This window comes from Cavia porcellus, unplaced genomic scaffold (assembly GCF_034190915.1).
Source record: "Cavia porcellus strain 051 isolate PalLab524CR breed Dunkin Hartley unplaced genomic scaffold, mCavPor4.1 scaffold_21, whole genome shotgun sequence".
Classification (NCBI taxonomy): domain Eukaryota; kingdom Metazoa; phylum Chordata; class Mammalia; order Rodentia; family Caviidae; genus Cavia; species Cavia porcellus.
This window is the reverse complement of record NW_026947504.1, coordinates 6,250,027-6,269,137: the sequence shown is the minus strand read 5'-3', so window position 1 is coordinate 6,269,137 and position 19,111 is coordinate 6,250,027. Positions and strand designations below refer to the sequence as shown.

At 36.4% G+C, this 19,111-nt stretch overlaps 1 protein-coding gene across 2 annotated transcripts in view; it reads right to left on the bottom strand.

Moving 5' to 3' along the window:
- The window catches only part of Ctnna1 (catenin alpha 1), a 172,183-nt gene that overhangs the window by 58,729 nt on the left and 94,343 nt on the right, over window positions 1–19,111 (bottom strand). The gene's annotated exons all lie outside the window — the stretch shown is intronic.

Genomic DNA, 19,111 nt, shown 5'->3' with positions numbered 1-19,111 from the left:
TCCAAAACCCAGTCACAAAACCTTGGGGGACAGTCTCCTTTTCAGTGACCCTTTTTTTGCAAAATGAATACTGGTTGGCTCCTGCCCTCTACAAGGACAAGGCTTTGGCTTGGGAGATTGGGTGAGTCACCAGAGTTTCACGATCTTTTCAGAGCAGTTGCAGTATTTCCTGGGTCCTGGCTGACCTTAGAGGGCAAAGATCAAAATGTTGGATGCCCTCTCAGCCTCATCACCTTTCTTAGCTTTGGTCTGCATGTCTCAGTTTTGAACACTTAGAAGATCAGTAATCCTAGTACTGAAGTGGGAGCAATAGGTCTTACGCAACTGTTACCACTTTTAAATACTAAGCCCTTTGAAATATAAAGTATGACTACAGAACTGCTACGTCTTTCATAAATCATGGTATTAAGAAATATGTACTTACTAAACTAAATTTTTCAAAGCTGGGCAAGGTGGTGCAGCATGCCTGTAATCATAGCATTTGGGAGACTTAGGCAGGATTGCCAGGTTACACCGCAAGACCTTGTCTCAAACAAACAAAGAACAACAAAATGCTTCTTTTTAGCATTATCTTTCAAAGATTATGGACCTAGTTATTCAACAAAGAAAATCACTTTACCTCATCTGTCAATCATAACTTTCTTCCATTTTCCTATGGCTCTTATTCCTCAGCTTCCTATTCTTTATGGCCTCCAAAACTGAAGAATTTTAGTGTAATGTATCTAACACTGAAAATCTACTTCCTAAAAAAAATGGGTTATTTTTACAATATCCCCAACTCCCTGAAACTAACTGCTTGTTGGCAAACTGATTCATTTGCTTTAGAATACAATTAGAAACATGACAATCAGTGAGCTTTCCTTTCAGCTTACCTTTCTGTTCTAGTAAGAGTCAAGTATAAACTCATTTTGCTTTCCCTTTCAAAATACTATGAATACTAGTCTTCCTTTTTGCTTTTAATAATTAGCACTTGTTCCAACCCTTAGACCAAATATAATTCCCAGCACCTTTCACAATTTAACATGAGCTGCTGTTTTCTTGTTTTATTTCAAGGTAGTGTGTGTGTGTGTGTGTGTGTGTGTGTGTGTGTGTGTGTATAAGACACAACTGTGAAAATGTACAGTACCTGGAGTACAGAAATGTACAATTCTTGGGGTGGTAACAGGCAATAATCCTTACTTCCTTCAAAGTTTTGTGAGAATTCCATGGAATCAGACACAAAATGACCTTTCATATAAAAGTATGTTTGCCACAATTTTTGCTCCAAATAGAAAGACATAAGGCTGACACACTAGTAACTATTCCATGCTAGGAAAGTGCATGTGGATCACAGGGGAGGGGAGGGGAGGGGAGGGGAGGGGAGGGGAGAAAAAAGAAAAGAGAATATTATCTGCCATCCTCAGAGCACTCCTGTAGGCAACTGGCATAGTTTACATCACCACCTCTCCCTGTTTTCTCCAGATAATCCCTTTGGATCAGTATAGGATAAAACTGCTCTCTAACACTTGCCATCACCTAGCAACAACTACAGATAACTCAGTCACTGAGTTAAAACTTGTAGTATAAGGTTCATCTGTTACCTACACAAACACATTAACAGCAGGGAGTCAGGAATTTCCTTTCTTTTGATGCAGCATTTCTGAAGTGTCAAAAGATATTACAATGCATAAGACGTACTGTCATCTAGACAATCTGTGCTCTTAGATAAGTGAGTCACAGGCAGGTAATAAAGAACAGGACAAACTCCCAAGGATTTATCTAAAGTCTGGATGATATTAAATCTATCACACTGATTGGTAACTAAAATTATAAACAAAATATACTCCATTAAATATACATATCTCACATCCGAAAACAATGATCAGTATTTTAAAGAACTACTAATGTTTTAAACTTTTTAGGTCAATCTGAGCACTTACACATCTCATTTTAAACTAAGCAAGTACCTGAGGATTAGCTATGACCTATGAATTCTATATTCTTTATCCCTGATGGCAGGGGAGTGGAGGTGGGATTGAGGACTGAACCAAGGACTTCTTACAGAGCTACATTCCCAGCCCTTTTTTGTTTCCCTATTTCATTTTGAGACAAAAATCTCACTAAGCTGCTCATATGAGACTCATACAAGTGATCTTTCTGTGTCAGCCACCCATGTGGGATTACAGGTACGCCACACACCCAGCTCTTCATTTTATTAGTAGCTAGAATTTTTGTTTGACAGTGGGTTTGTTGGTTTGTTTGCTAGTTAGTTGGTGGTTTGGAAATTTTGTTTGTGGGGTTTTGACAGGGTTTTACTATGTAGCTTAGGTTTGTCTTCAAATCAAAGGAATCCTGTCTCAGCCTGGGATTACAGGCATGCACCACCACACCCCACTTAGTAGCAAACATTTTAATTAATTGAATTTTTAAAAACAACTAACATTAAGAAGACTCAAATGGAACAACTGAAAAGGGTAAGAGTAATGATTATATTCAATTTGTGAGCTAGATACAGACAAGGTGGTACACACCTATAATCCCAGCACTCTGAGAGGTGGAGGCAGGAGGATTCCAAATTTGTGCCCCGTTTTGGCAATTAGCAAGAACCTGTCTCAAAATAAAAAATAAAACAGGATTGAGGATGTAACTCAGTTGTGCAGGTCCCAGGTTCAAACTCTAGTACTACCAAAATGAAAACAAAAAACTCTGAACTTTAATTAATGTCAGTATACTGTAATGTTTAGAAAAGTGTATTTTCAACCAATGCTGAAATGCAGCAAAACAAAACAAACACAAAAATGGAAAAATACATGACAAACACAACAAAATATTAAGAGAACCAAGAAAGTGCATACATATGTGGGTGCTCACTGTATCATTCTTTCAACTACTCTCTATGTATGGAAATTTTCATAGTAAAATATTGGTGGGAGGAAAATTGTAATTTAGGATACTGGCACTTTAACACACTATTCCCACTAGACACAAAGTGTTGCATGGTCATTAAGGACTCAAATTCTGATACCAAGCTGAGTTCACATTGTGGCATCTCTATTTCTTGTGGTATGTCAACTTGATGGGATTAAGAAACACCTAGGCCAGTGGTGGCAAATCTTTTAGAGCTTTCAATGATACAAACAACTCCCCTGAGGCATCATGTCAGCACTGTTTTTAGAAAATAAGGAGGTCTATATATCCATCAATAAATGAATGGATAAAGAAAATGTGGTATTTATACATAATGGAGTACTACTCTGCTATAAAGAATAAATCTGAATAATGTGTAGGAAAATGGATGGATGCACCCCGGCAACTGAAAAGCAAGAACTTGTCTTAAGGTAACAGAACAGGGTGGTAACTCAGTGTGAAGAATGGTCCTGGGCTCAGGAGGTGGAGGAGAGGACATGGGGTAGCGATGGACACAGAGAGAGACCGACAAGGGTAAAGAGGGGGAGGAAGGAATAGAGAAATTAATAGCTAGGAGCCTGATACAAAAGCATGACTTCAACATAGTTGGGTGAAAATAGCCAAAGTTACTGCTCAAACAGATGATATCACGTGCCATGAAGTACAGCAACTCTGGGCTTGGTCAAAGAAGAACCAAATTGAGGGTATGCAGTGCAGAGGGGTTGGGGCTCACTGAGATCAGACATGCTGACAACAGCGGCCACTAGGTTTCTGGAGACTGTTGGAATATGACAATCAAAGTAATGGTTTAGGAAGATGTATTTTGGTAATTCTCCTGTATTTTGTGAAAAAAAAAAAAAAACAAATCCATAATGTTCACCCTCAGGAAAGGGGTGGGCAAGGAAAAGAGATAAATGACAAACAGTTACAATGGGCAATTAATGATCAGTTGAGAGAAAACACATGGATCTTTCCGTAAGAGCTTTGCTCAGAAGAAGTGGAAAACAATCTAAGATATGAGGGAAGAATAATAAGTCATTCGCTCAGTAAGACAGATGTACCAAGCTGGGCATGGTGGTACACTTGTATTCTCAGCACGTGTGAGGCTAAGGCAGGAGGACTGCTATTAGTTTTGAGGCCAGTCTAGGCTACATAGTAGTCAAGGCCAGCCTGAACTACCTAGGGAGATTCTGCCTCAAAAAATGAAATAAACAAACAACATATTCCAAAGATAGTCTCAAGAATTACAAGGCTGACTTTCAAGTATCACAATTAATTGATCCAAAACTACTGTATTTTCTAAAGACATTTACTTTCTCTCTAATATACTTTCATACTCACAATTTTCTTTTCAAGTTTCAATAAGGACTGCCTCTCACGAAGTAAGCACAGAAATGGGAAACAAAATTGCCTTTTTTTTTTTTTTTTTTTAATCGGTACCGGGGATCGAACTTACGACCACGCACTTGCAGCAAGGCAGGTGCTTATGCCACTGACCTAAATCTCCAGCCCCTAAAAATTGCTACTTTTATAAAAAGTCATAGACAAAGGAAAAGCTCTAACTTAAATCTTATTAACTCTAGTAAAATCTTTTCCTTATTTCAATCTTACCATGTATTCTAATATATTAGCAATGTAACATTTCAAACTTTCAGGACAATAATTTATGGCTCTCTAATACAATACTAATATTAAATAAAAATGCAACAGCATAATATAGTGATATCCTATTGATTTTACTCCCTTATACTACAAAAAACCCTTATTATAAGGTTTAATTTGTTATTTTCACATATAAAAGGTTTATTAATAGCTTCACTGTTAGAAATTTTGGTGGGGGGGGCTGGGGATTTAGCTCAGCGGCATAAGCGTCTGCCCTGCAAGCAGGCAGTCGTGAGTTCGATCCCTGGTACCAATAAAAAGGAAAAAGACAAAAAAAAAAATGGATAAAAAAAAAGAAATTTTGGTAGAACTGCTGGTTTTATTAAAACTATGCGATGTGGCTGCCAATAGTTTTCATAAAAGCCCCCAAGCCACTGTCCATCTCCTATCTAAATAACAGAAACTGAGGTGGAAAAATGACTTAAGGGTTATGTACAGTGTTTCACAACAATAACAAGTTTCAAGACTTTAGAACATTTTATTCCCTAACAGAATTTAACTCTATCATGTCTGTAGTTCCCTCTCCATAATCAAATACTTTCTCTTCACAAAGATTCCTTGGGAAATCATAAATACTAGAAGTCTTCAACATCTCAAACAAAAGCAAATACTTCTTTCCACATTTTCATTACAATGCAGACTAGCTAACAATTCCAATTGTGTCTACTTAGGCAAACTATGAAAGTTGTCTGATGGCTAGAAAGTAAAATTCTACCATAGTTTTAAAAAACTTTTCATTTAACTAACCCATGTGGGAAGCACCTAACAAAATCAGTTCTTGTTGCTTTTTTAAAACATGTTCTCATCATGTAGTTCAGACTGGCCTCAAACTGGTGGTGATTCTCCTCCCTAGCGCTGAGATTTACAGATTTCTCTAACTTTTAAGAAGAGGAGAAAAGCTTTTCTTCCTGGTAAGATAGTGACAGATTAGAGACTCTGCTTCATAAATCAAATACTTTATGGAAGTGTAGGCTCCCTAAAAACCTCCAGGCAACTGTAAGCAACTACAACTACAACAAGAGAGTCAAGCTTATGTTTTTTGTTTTTTTTTTAAAGAATAACTGTTGTACAAATGTTTCAAATGTTTCAAAAACAGGCCCAAAAAAGCTTAATCCAGTAGTACTGGATTTTTTTTCCTCAGTGCTATTAAACGGTTTCTACTATGCAAGTGCTTCTACTGTGCAAGTTCTTACATACATAGTAGTATCTGTGTAGGAAACAAAGAGCTAACATTATTTTGCTTAGATAAAATATGACAGTAGTCGGTTGAGAATGTAGCTCCAGTGGTAAGAGCACTTGCCTAATGTGTGAGGTTCTATATTCAATCACAAAAAGCACAAAGGTTAAAAAGTCAGTCATAGGTTTGGTTTTTGTATGAATCACTTTTGCTGTTCACAATTCGGAGTCTCAGTATTTTCTCTCTCTCTCTCTAATGGAAAATATCTGTAAACTGCTACAACAAATACTCAAAACTAAAAAGTGCTATGCACCTGTAATGCCAGTACTATGGAAGATAAGGCAGGAAGGGTGCAAGTCTCAGACCAGACTGGACAACTTAATGAGACCCTAATCTCAAAATAAAAAATAAAAAGGGCTGGGCATGTAGCTGAGTGTAAAGATTCTAGGTTCAATTCCCAATACAACGAAGAAACAACAAACCAAAATCATAAAAAAAAAAAAAAAAAGCCAACCAATACAAAAACCTGTAAGAACTTAGTAAAAATATAGTATCTGTGATGGGAGGTATATAAACCACAGTAAATTCAGCATAAACTACAGAGTAGAAAATATCTCTGCATACACAGAACATTATTATACAAGCCATCAGTATCTTTTGTAATGTATAATATCTACATAGAACAAGAGAGAAGAAAAGAGAAAGTTTCTGAAAATGTCCATAGAGAGACTGGGATTTTTTTTACAGTAGACAAGCCTAGTGGGTCAGATGAATTGTGCCCTAATAATCTTTTACTGTATTTTCACTGTCCCACATAATTTCTACATTTTAGACTACTGTAGTCTGAGGGGGTTTATCAAACTGTTATTTTGAGGGGCTGGGGATTTAGCTCAGCGGCATAAGCACCTGCCTTGCAAGCAGGCGGTTGTGAGTTCAATCCCCGGTACCGATAAAAAAAAAAAAAAAAAAAAAAACCTGTTATTTTGTCTTGTACCATTTAAGTTTTTCTTTAGTGATGCTTAGGAGCCTCCTCATTGAGTGTTTTGTTCTTTACTTATTTGGGAGTCCTCAAGCAATTATACTTTTCTCTTAGGTTTAAGACTGTATGAAGGCATAAGCACACATGTTCAGGTGGGAACAAAATGAAAACAAACAAATCCAGATCAAGACAAAACCACTACTATTCACGACAAAAATAAAGTTATCATTTAGCTCTTGTCCAGGTTCTTTTATTTATTTTTTATTAAATAAACTTTGGCTCTACTACTTTACTTTTTGAGACAGGATCTCACTATATAGTTCAAGCTGGCCTCAAACTCATAGCAATCCTGACTCAGCCTTTCAAGTGCTGGGATTCTAAGTGTGGGCAATCATGCCTGGAATCCCTCATTTTGGTTTGAGTCTTGTACTGACCACTTCTATTCAATTAGAACCTCAATATTTATAGATAAGCAAATTTTGCAGACATTGATAAAAAATATTTCATGAAATAATTATTAAAACTATTTACAAGCATAGACATTCTATAGATATGGTGCCAATGAAAAATACATAAGGAAAATTTCATGCATGATGCTATAAAGGAAAGATGTGAAAGCCTTACTAAAACCAGCTCTGCAACTGAGGTGCATCTTCTAGCTATCCAGGTCAAATGGATTTTGACCCTACACAATTAAAATGGTTTGTATGAAAAGAATTGTTTTAAAACCTAAAAGCTCAAAGTCAGGCAATTAATTATTACCTTGTATTTAACTGTCTTTTTTGCAAAGGAATCTATATTTGGAATGTATCAATATATGAAACTCTCATACTAAATGTGAAAATTCTTTCTTCTTTTAAAAGAAGTATATAATAAAAGCAACAGGGTCACATACACTGTTTCATCTGTTTCCATGATTGCATGTAAATCCCTGCTATAAATCTCTTATATACCTTTCCCAGTTGCTCTGCTTCTGTGGTTTAATCCTGAAGGACGACCGACCGACCGACAGACAGACAGACTTCTCTAACTTTGTGTGTTAGACTTCTCTAACAGTGTGTGTGTGTAATCTAAGGTGAGAAAAGACAGTTATATCCACGACTACAACTCCCCTAATCATTAGGCAAAAAATGAGCCACACATGAAAATAAAACAAAAAATATACATAGAAGCCAGGTGTGGAGGCATGTACCTGTAATCCTAGCACTCTGGAGGGTTGAGGCAGGAGGATCATCTAGAGTACAAGGCCAGCCTGGGCTACATACTGAGTTCAGGTCCAGCCTGAATTACCCAGCAAGACCCTGTCTCAAAAAAACATACAATGTAGGTGTAATTTTAGCTATTCATGAGACTAAGACAGGAGAACTGCAAGTTCAACAGCAACCTGGGAAACTTACAGAGACCTTATCTCAAAATAAAGACAAATGACAAGGCCAGAAGTGGTGGCGAACACCTGTAACTCCCCCATATTCTACAAGATGGAGGCAGGAGGGTGAGCCCAGCCTGGGTAACTTAATGTCTAAGAAAGATCTTGTCTCAAAAGAAAAATACACGTTCACCACTTGAAAAACAGGAACAAGGTACAAATGGGCACTTCACAGAAGAGTAAATCCAATGGCAATATATAAAGAGAAATATAAAGTAATAGTAAGCTATTACTTCAGACCCAGCATATATAAATCCTATCTATGGCAAAGCTGCATGTATATAAATTTAAAAGAGGCTAGGCATGGCACCACATACCTCCCCAGCACTCTGGGAGGCCAAGGCAGACAGTTTACAAATTCAAATCCAGCCTAAGCAAGACTCAGTCTCAAATTTTTTGTGTTTTGTTTTGAGACGCTATCTCATACATAGTTCAGACTGGCTTTAAACTCACTGTGTAGTCCTAGCTGTCCTCAAATTCATGGTAACCCTCCTGCCACGGTCTCCCCAGTGCTGGGATTACAGGAGTGTATCACTACACCCAGCTCTGTCTCAAAATTTTAAACAAGAAAAAACAAGTTTTTTTAATAAGGTCTGGGAATGTAGTTCAATATAAAGCTCTTGGGTTCAATTCTCCAGTTATCCCCCCCCCAAAAGTTACCTTTTGCCATTATGCAATGTTTTATAGCTGTACTTGCTAAAGTAACGCCAAATTTTTCATGATTAAAGAGGAAATGTAGTCGATAGGAAAAAACTATAGTAGTAATTAGATTTAATGAGTCTTAGAAAGTGACAATTGTGTATGTAGCTACCCCAAACAAGACATTCAGCAAGAAGATGTACAAAAAATAAAAAGCAGGAAAAAAAAAAGGATGTACAATGAAAAAGCCTAGAATCACCACTGTTTTGAGCACTGCTCAAGAAAGAAGTAAAAGAATGTCTCTCCTCTCAACTGAGCCTGAAAGCAGAAAACACCAGGAAGCTCTAGGCTTCTAGAATCTGATTAGCACTATGGCAGTGCTACACGGGAACACCATGCTAACCAGGTATAAATATACTGTCTATCTCCCCTGCTTAGGCTGAAACCTGCCATCTTCCCCACCCCTAGGGATTTACCTGTGACTCTATCTCCCCCCACCCTTAGGAATTTGCCCCTGGCGCCAAACAAGTGCCAAAGAGATACCAGTGTATCTCTAATGGCCCTACCGCACCACCTTAAGCTTAGACTACTTATATACCCCCATGCGACGTGTCCGCCAGAGAGAAAGCCAGACTCCAGCTGTCGGGGGTGGGGGTGGGGGGGGTGTTTCCTTCTCCGCATTCTCAGAATAAAGGCCTCTTTTATTTTATACTTCTCATCTTTTGGACGCACTATTATAATCTTATCATTGGCAAATGACAAAAGTGCTTTTTCTTTATTTATTTAACAGTTCCCCATGCACACCCCAGAGCACAGCATCCAATTTTTACCATGACTTTAAAAGCAGAAAGTATCACTCAAACTAAGAATAAATGGGAAAAGAGGCAGGGTCAGAAGTTATAGACTGAGTACAGGGCTGCCAAATACATAAACTGAAAAAAGTTATCACCTCTGTTAAAATCTTCAAAATTGCTGAAGTGAAAGAAGGCCTTACAAATGGGAGAATGGTTATAAATTAAATTCTAACGAAAACCTTTTTTAAAGGAGAAAACAAAATGAGCAGAAACCAGCAAATTAGTAAAGCCCATGTCACACCAAATAATGTGATTTTCAACTTAAAAACAGAGATTCTTTCAAAACAAAAAACCTATACAAGCCACCAAATGAAATGCTTCTCTATTAGTATCAGTTTTGCTATTGGTTCTGAAACGACTAACCATTAATCCAATGAGCAAATCCACATACAACATCTGAAGACAACTATTCACAAAGGGGGGGGGGTGTTACAACACCTGCCAACCCACATGCCTCATTCAAAGTCAGTCCTAGAAGGATTTTTCCCAGAGTAAGACCTTTCCCCCTTCAGCCATCTGACAGCTTGAAAGAAAAGAGACTGATTGTAATATGAAAGGAAAAACACAATTTCTAGATCTCACCTGACTGCTCTTATCTTTTTTTAATACTTCAGAGACAATGCCTAACCTTGTTTTGGGCTAACCAGTATATACATTCTTTGAAACAATAACCTGGTGGGTTTATTTTTTAAAGTAAGAAAAAACCCCTTGTTCCTAAGGTTTTCCCTCTATCACGACATTTTTAAACATAAACTAGATAAAAAATATAAACACAACTTACAGAAAGTAAACAAGAAAAGAAACACACCGATGACAAAAATAGTCAAAAGAAAGTCTATCTCAAATGTAATCACCAAATAAATCAGAAATCAGTAGGAACAAATAATGAAATTATATAGATGCCTATTCAAAATTCAATTCAAAGAATGAACATGGATGATTAGAACCTCGCTTTCTCATGCCAGATAACTCAGAATTAACTACAAAGTATGCCAAACCCAAGTAAAATACACAATTTTAATAGTAAAAAGAACATAATATGAATCTGGGAATACAGCCACCAATTTCAGGCAAGACAGTTAAAGACAAACAGAGTAATAACCTCTGGAATACTCAACAGGGGCATACTTGCTAAAAATTAGTTTAGACACTCTTACCAAAATGCACATAAAAACAGTAAACTCTCCCAATGTATTTGACCAATGCTGAAAGAGAAGGGAAAAGGAAGAGAGAAAGAGAATAAACTCTCTCACTCAACAGAATAATAAAATATTACAAAATCATTGGAAATCAGAGTTGTTAAAAAGAAAAAAAAAAGATGGCAAAGTTTGAACCATTCAATTATAAAGTAAATAATTAGTTATGCCAATAGTAGCAGTATTGTAAGAGCAGTGGCTATGTCCTAATATGGGCCTGCTCTACCGTCTCACAACTACACTATCTCTCCACCCCCAGCTCCCAGCTGAAGTAGCAGACTATAAATGTCTGGATAATTTTGCATGTTCAGGGCAGTTGTCAAGTACTAGAACAACCTCTCTATATGGAAAATCCCTTCAACAACAAATTTCTCTTAATGCCAACAGCTTACGTGAATTAATATACTTATAGTTCAAACATCTCTAGAAGAAAAACAAATTTCAAATTAGGTAGATTTTTATCATCCCAGAAACAGGACCACTGAATCCACCTAGGCAAACAAAGTTTTAAAGACAGGAACTACTTGATTTATTTCTAAAAATATAGGTTAACAATTACCGTTCCTGACAACTTCACAGAGGTAAGACTGGCCAATACAATCTGTGCCATTTGGAAGTTTTGCCTTCAATTCCTCAGTCCCAAACAAAGACACCAACTTTATTAGTGCCTTCCTCTAAACAGCAGCAATAACAAAACTGGCACCTGCCCAAATGTTTCCTTTCTGTAATTCACTGAAAATTTACTTGAGGTAGTGAAGCTATCCTTCTTGTCCCAAGACAACAATTTAGAGATATCCCTCCCCATAATAAGCTTCTTAAGCACCCACCCACACAGATCTAAGGGTGACTGTCACCAAAATAGATCTTTCTTATTTCTTAATAGTGCCTGAAACACCATCAAGCCTCTCTCTTCAAAAAAATAAAATAAAATAAAATAAAGCAAATATCCCCAAATAAAATAATGAAAAGGAACGGTATTATGCTTGACTTGAAACTAACACTCTAAGAAATCACGACAGCTTTAAAACAATGCTGTCAGTTCCCTCCTACTTGCAGAAATGGCTTATGAAAAATTTTTAAGACCTTCTAGTATGAATTTGTTTTTGGTGCCTGTTAACAATTTGGTCTGGTAACGATCACTAGTGGGTAAAAAAGTGCCAAAACGTAAGACAAGTTAATAGTAGTGGGGGAAAGTCCTGGAAAGTAAGCTATGGTTAATTTGCACTCTTATTGGTAGCTGTACTTTTATGTTATGCACACAGTGAGACTCATTCCCTACTTACAAAGTTGTTGCTGGCCTCTGTGATGGAAAGGAACTAACTTTTCTGATCTAAACACTGTTGGCAGGTTTGCCAGATACAGTTCATGCTTCACCAAATAAAAAGGTCAGAACTATGGGTTTACCAAAGTTGACATATTTGCAGTTTATTTCCAGACTGGATCCTACCAAATCTCACTAAACCAATACCAGCAACTGGTAGGTACAACAAAAGGCCTGGAAACGTCTGCATGACAAACTCAGATCCACATTGCTAAAGTACAAGTATCACTCATGGAAGCACCAAGTTCTTCTACTATAGATAAACAATATTCGCAGAGACAAGTCACTTCACTTACAATCTCTCCAATATTTTTTCTGCCATTCCTTCAAGTTAAATAGTCCTAAAATAAAGCTCCCATAGGATGCTACTATGTAATTATGCAAAATCTCTCTCTAGACTCACTCTATTCCTCTAACCCCACCCTAAAAAAAAAATCAAGATTATATAATTAACATAAAAATTAATTCTTAGCCAGAATGGTGGTGCACATCTATAATCGCAGCACTCAGGAGACTCTAGGAGGATCGCTCTAAGGGGCTACATAGTGTCTCAAAAATAAAAACAACAACAACAACAAAAATCAATTCTTACTCTTAAGTTCTCTGAGTTGTATAGTCAAATTCTGGGGGATTATATGCAGGAATCTTCAAATAAAAATCTAGTACTGTAAGATATAATAAATTTAAGGCCTCAAGTTTTGCATATTGTACAAATCCACCACTTTTTCACAGAGAAAAGATAAAAATAAAAAATAGTTGCATTCTGCTTTCTGAATCTCTGAACTATTTTTGACTTACTATACTTAACTCAGTATTTTAATAATTTAAATAAAATAGCCACAAAAAATGATAGACCCTTAGTCTCCTCAATACAAAGGCAAAAGGTTAAAGAGGCCAACTTTGTACACAATTTAGGCTTTTAATACAACCTAGTAATTCCGGTGGTATTGAGACACATGGGCCATATTTCAAAATGAGGAAAACATTCTCTACTTCCTATAGCATGAACAAATCGCCTGAATTCCTACAGGAAATATAATTTAAGATACTCATCACACCATTAGCACAAATACATGTGGAAAAGCGAGTATATATATATTTGTTGTTGTTGTTTGTCTTTTTGAGACAGGGTCTCACTATGCAGTTCAGGCTGGCTTTGGGCTCACTTTGTAGCCCAGGCTGGTCTCGAATTCACAAGAATCCTCCTGCCTCAGCCTCCTGAGTGCTGGGATTACAGGCATGAGCCACCACTCCTGGTGCGAGTTGATATTTTAAGTAAGTTTAGGAAAATATATATTAAAATATGAATTTATATCACATAATTCACCCACTGAAAGTATACAATTCAATGTTTTGAGTATATTCACAAACACATGCAACTATTATCACTTTAGAGCATTATCATCCCCTCAAAAAAACAATTCTCTAGCATTTATTTATCATTCCCCTCAGCTCTAAATGTAACTCTCTAAATGTGAATATGTAGTATAGTTTTACATGCTAAATTTTTAAATATCCAGCTATGGAGATCATACTTGGCTTTAAGCTGAAGTTTGTTCTCCTTAAAAGTAATTTTTAGTAAAATCCAGTTAAATTTATTCCTTATACCACCAAGGTCACAAATTTATCATTTCTTCTAAGACACTTCAGATAGCCACTTGTAGAAAAGGGGGACCAGGGCAATAAAAAAATTTATGCCTCTCACATATATAAATGCACATTTCTTTATATCTGCCAACAACTGAACAAAAATACATAAAAACAAAGTGCACACTCACATTTTAAAATGTCTCCTTTCCAATACTACCTTTATTCTGTGCTAAAAACTACCTTTATTCTATGCATGTGCTTTTCTTTTATTTAGTAAAGTAGGGTTCAAACAGGCTCCAAGTCTAACTGTGCTGATCTTAACAGGCTCTTAAGGAATGTCAGACACTCTCTTCCTCCACCCACATTAAATATACACCCCCTAAAATTGTTGATTCACCAGATTCCCGGCTGCCAAAAAAAAGTAAGACTAGCTTTGGGTTTGACATTTCCTTTTGGCAGTCATTAGTCCTTAATGTGTCACTGTCTAGAGGCTAAGTGGAATTTTGTTCTACTTTTGCAGCTCATTTCCTTGAGCCCAGAAATTTATCAAAGGCAAAAGTTATCCTAAGAGAAAGTTGCCAATCTAAGATTTTATACAATCAAAATATCTCTTTCCTTAAGTCTGTTACAACTACATTCAGCATCATTTCAGCTTTGTATACAGTAACTTTCTACACAGGTTTTGGAGGTAAGGAGGGAAGCTGGCCTCCAAACTCAATTATGTAGCTAAGATTAACCTCAAATTCACAATCCTGTCTCAGCCTCCCCAAGTGCTGGGATTGCAAGGGTACGCCATAGTACCCAGTTTACACAGGACTAATTACACTTGCCTAGTGATCCCCAGAACCACAAAAACCACACACCCTTCTTCAAGACTCTCGAAGATTTCCTCAGGTCTCTAATAATATAATCTACCCACTTCTCAATGCCAATGAATGCCAAGTCTTTGTTTCTCTGTATATCATATTTAATATAGACAGTTCTGTATTTGTTCCAGTGTTTTATAATACTGTGTATTTTTACCATCGTTGTTCTAGCATTATCCCTTCTAAGCTATATGGCATCCCTGTTTTGTCCCCAAGAACACCAAAAAAGGTGGTGAGATGGAGATGATGGGGGGACAAAAAAGAGAAAAAAAGAAAGACAATAATAAATATGATGCTCACAGCCAAACAAGGCTCTCTCTCTTGTTATGGGCTATGTCAATACTCAAATAAGGAGTCTAAAATCATACTGGGCAACAAAGTAAGTGTTTAAACTACCTGAAATTCTGTGTCGATTTCTTAATAGAAAATTATAGAAAACAAAATATCTTCTAAAAATCCACCCAAAAAAAGACCCCATCATTGTCATTTCATAAACTCTATTCAATCAAAGTCCATCATATAATAAACATTAACAGTCGGGTAGAGAAAAAACACAATGCTTCTTATCATTCATGATAGAGCTTTAAAAATGACTCTAAAAAGGGTCATGGCTCTGGAAATTCCTAAAAGAACTGAATTAGTGGAACATCAAATGATTAAGCAATAATCGTTTTTGGACATTCTAAGAAAATGCTTACTAAGTTTCTTTTGTTTTGTTTTGGTTTGGTTTGGTTTGGGTTTTTGCTATCAGGAATTGAACTCATGATCTCGTGCTTGCCATGTTGGCACTTGTATCAGTGAGTTAAACCCCCAGTCCCCTAAGTTTTTCATTGTTCAGTGACTATAGAGAATCAAAAACTCTAATCTAGTGACAAATTATCTGCTTCAAGGACACATTCCAGAAGACCTCAAGTACGAGGGGAATTGGGATAGCAAGAATCAGTCAGGATTCCTGGACATTGCTCTGATTATACTCTTCCCTATTGTCAAATAACTACTGCATCTCACTTTCTCTGCTGCCCTAACTAATGCACAGCTGCTACTCATCCACAAATTCATTTTATCAAGATCTCTCATGGCCTGAACTGTACTTAATGTATCATTTTCTGCTTTAGGTCCCACTATTACCTGTATCATTTTTTTTAATGTATTTTACCCATAGAATCTGTATGGGTAAAACAGCCAAGTGTAGTAGCACACACCTATAATCCCAACACTCAGCAGGCTGAGGCAGGAGGGTCATAGAATAGACTAGCCTAAACTACATAGCAAGACTGTGTCTCAAAACAAAAACAAATTCCCAAGACAATATAATTAGCTTAAAAGATATTAATAAACATCAGCCAACCTATAAAGAGTAGGTGAATGACTAGGATAAACTATAGCCTGCAGACTGGTACAAAACACACAAAAGCCCTCCAAAGAGTATAAACATGGCAAAGATTGTGCCCTTTAAACATCTAATATGTACAACATACCAAATTAACCATAAAGATGGTAAGAAAGAAATATGTATTTTTTTCTTAACTTTCATTTTGGAATTTCCAGATACAGCCAAAAAGATTGAGAATAACAAACCACCAACTTTTTGCTTTATTTCATTTATCAGATTCTTCATTAGTATTTTAAAGCTAATCCAACATATCATGACTCATTTAAGAGATTATCATCTTTGTATCTAAATCTAAAATTTGTTCATATCTAGATGTTCAATTCTTGAGTGTTAAGGAAGTTTTCTGTTTGACCAAAACCTTTGTGATGTTTATTTTCATAACCCTAAAATTAATGTAATTCTTGATTCAGAGTGATTTTTTTAAATGGCTAATTTTGCACTAGCAAGGAAAATCTCACTTAAAAGAAATTTGATTTTAGCCTTATCATTTGGCAAAGTGAACATACAGGCAACAAATAAAGGCTGCATCAGTCTTGGAGTGCTTATGATTACAAGGCATGTGGCACCACACCGGGCTGGAAATTGTTTTGTTTTGTTTTTTTTTTTAAAAACAACCATTAAATGATTTTTGATGTGATAAAAGGGCCCCTTCACCTTCCTCACCTTTTTCCCCCTCAGATCAATAGTTTCTTAATTTAGAAAATGGACTCAGAACTTTAGGAATACATTTGTTGGATTTATCTTTTTCAAAGCATTATTAAATTTTGTAGCATTCAGGAAAAAAATCCAGTTCTAAAATTAAATTCCTAATAACAGTTTCTAATAAACACACCCGGTCTGGTTTTATAGTGCAGGCTGGTCTGAACTCACTGGGTAGCCCAGGCTGGCCTCAACTGCCACCATCCTCATGCCTCAGTTTCTCAAGTGGTAAGATTACAAGCATGCACCACCATGCCCAAACCACATTATCTATTTTTCGCCAGTAACAAAGTCCTAAAAAACATTAAATAAACAATATAAATGTTATAATTCTCAGCAAAACCTGTATTAATAAGAATTTTATAGATTACATTTAAGTGTCACTAATCAAGTATTTTTTTCTTTTAATATGGTCACAAGAATGAGAAACCAAAGCATAAATCTTTTTGATTCCTGTAAAACTTTCAATTTGAATCTAGAAAAACAGTATTTCCTCCTCAAAGCAAAGCAAAGTAATTCAAGATGAGTATGCACCACAAGTAAATTTGGAAGATAATTACCAAAAAAAGCCTCGATATGAGATACCATGGTGGACTGTACTTGACAGACTATTACATACCAACAAAGAAAAATAAAACCAAAAATTAGGATATTTGCAAATCAGAGTACAACTAAAGCAGAAGGCCAATCATTTCAACACATCTGAAAATAACACTTGTATATGTTACTTTAGCACAAAGCTAGCATCTTTCTTATATTAGTTTTAAATTGTGCCATTATAAAAAGGTCCTAATGCCATCTTTAGAGCATGAACCATGCAAAAATGGTTCAACAGTTTTTGGTTCTTATTTAGTGACTGGAAAGTAAGCAGCCAACAGATATGAACACAAATTTAAGCCCCAAATAAAGAATGGGACCTTTAAACAGAAAAACAAAAACAAAACAAACAAACCATTACATTCCACTGATTTTTGCTCTTTTAATTTGTAGTCATGACTAAGAAATATATCAAAGTGCTGACTTTCAACAAAACAAGCCTGAGGTCAAAGAGGACCAAACTTTCTTGGCAGTCAGGTGTCTATTCCAGTCTCTGATAGGGATAGTTTGGAGAGTCAGTACTTACTAGAACCTGAATTACCACCATAAAAAGCAAGTGAATGGTTTTTATTTATTACCTATGTTCTCTAAATACCAATTAAAAAGTTAAAAATTCTTAAGATCAATGGACAAAAAGTATTAAAATAATAAGTTATTACTGGTAAATTTTTAGTTTTACATGTTTTTACATGTGGGTGGGAATTCAAGATAAAATATATAAGTAATCTCCCCAAACTACTGGTTTGCTATTTAAATAATTAAAACATTTTAACCAAACATTATCAACTCTGCTGAAAGTAAAGTATTGGGCCCAAAAGAATAAGGACAAAATGATACCAATTTGCACATGTGTAGTATCTTCTTCATTTTAGGTTCACATCAAACACACTGTTCCATTCATTCACATATACAAGGTAGGAGCTGGAAGGGCACACAGATTCAGCTGTTCTTTGGATTCAGTTTGACATGACTGCACCCATCATGAGTCATAACGGCCATAGCTGCTCCAGGATATCCCAAGGCAGTTTTTCCTGCATAGTTTCCCAACAAACTATAAATAGTCAAAACCTTGTGAGCTGGTTTAAGATATACCAAATACATTATAATGAAGATGAAGTCTTACTTGTCCTAATCCACACATATGCGCCTTTCCTAACCCAAACTGCAGAGATCCAGTAGGTCTCACTGCATCTCACAACCATGCTTTCCTTAGCAAGTGTCTCAAAAAAATGCAATCTGTACAACTCTAATCTGACTGCTCTTCTTTAGTCTCAGGTTGCTCTGGGGCCAGTCCACATATTCTAGAACTAGGTTGTTTGGAAATAGTGGTGATGACATACTTGAACTATAACATCATGCAAATTGGAGCTTGAGTTTACCACCTTGGCTGTTTGCTATTAGGCAAAGGACAGGCAATGGACAGAAAACTGAAAAGGGCCTGACATCTGACATAAGGGACAGGTCCTGGAGTCCTTGCCTAAACAATTCCCTGTCCACCCAGTTCTTTCCTATACTTTATAATTAAAACCACCCATTACATACTTCATTATTTTACTTGGGCTTTTCTTGAGTAATTTCAGGCCAATTTAACAAACCCTGGTAGAGAAGTACCTTTTAATAATCCCATTATCAGTTAGAAGGCAGGCTGGGAGGTTATAATACCTGATTTTAAGCCTTTTGAGTCCTTTCTATGCTGCCTCAGCTTACTGACCACATCCCTGCCATTACTCATGAAAAGCACCACCAGTAGTAGTTCTCAACTAAATATCAGTTCTAGACATAACTGTTTAAATGGGTATGATCATTGCCATGTTACTTCATTAGTT